The following is a 1,178-nucleotide window of genomic DNA, read 5'->3' as shown; positions in this document are numbered from 1 at the left end:
CCGCTAGACGATTCTTGTATACTTATTAAATTTGATAATTGGAAGAATACGTGTTGGTCCAAAGTGTATGGCAACAATATAATACAGTAATAAAAATCATATCAATATAAACATTTCCCTTTTGTATAGTTTTCAATCACTGCTGCGTCAAACTATTGTAGACACACCACGTGTGCATTGAAAAGTTTAATGCGTGTGTATGCATACACAGCAGCATGGTAAATTATTTATGAAATCGTTTTCCGTTAAGCTTTGAACAAATGATGGAAAACATTTTAAATGTTCACGATTTGTTTGTAGTACACAAGCTTTGGCGAAATACGATGTAACGCGAATGAACATCGAAACTACGTTTACAATCGTGAAAAAAAATACATGCTAGTTCGGTCTTTGTACTAAAATAATATGGACGAGTATCACTAACATCTGCAGGTACCTAGAGACCCGTGTATCGTACACGGCTACGGGCTTAACTTATCCATGCAATGTTTGAGATTCAACAAGTGCGTTTAGAAAACAACCACACAGAAATTATTGCCGCTCGTTCACGTTATTCACTATATTTTTTACAAAGCTGAAATCGATTTCGGTATGTATAAGCGACGTACATGCGTACTACGAGTTGTGTTTATTTCCTTTCAATTTTCCATGTTGCATAGAACGAATGTACGTTCCTGCGCATATAGTATGAATACATAAATATACATTATCGCGTACGTTTATCCGACACCACGTGTATCGCAAGCGAACGTTTAAGCACACTGTCAATAATATCTATGAATATGACACTGGTAGGTATATCATCTTGATACAGATAAGTCTCGATGGAATGATTGCGCGCCGATGATCGATCTTTTACACGTATTACAATATGCACGCACGTCGATGCACGATGATACATAGAGTCGCGGTGTCTCGCGCAATCATAACATACGAGGATACGATTATAGCATAGTGAACCCGTCGCGTGCATCCGGTATGCGAGTATTAAAATCAGCACGGGGATCTACTATGTGGCGGGGCTCCGGCAAGGGATTATATGGCACGACTAGTGCGTGCACACGCCGAACGGTTTCTTGTGCACTGGGTCAAGGGCAACTGTGATACATCCGTAAGTATAAAACTATTAATACACACACACACACACACACACACACACACACACACACACACACACA

Source organism: Sipha flava, unplaced genomic scaffold (assembly GCF_003268045.1).
Source record: "Sipha flava isolate LNK unplaced genomic scaffold, YSA_version1 554_pilon_pilon, whole genome shotgun sequence".
NCBI classification, from domain to species: Eukaryota; Metazoa; Arthropoda; class Insecta; order Hemiptera; family Aphididae; genus Sipha; species Sipha flava.
Note: the sequence above shows the minus strand (reverse complement) of the source record.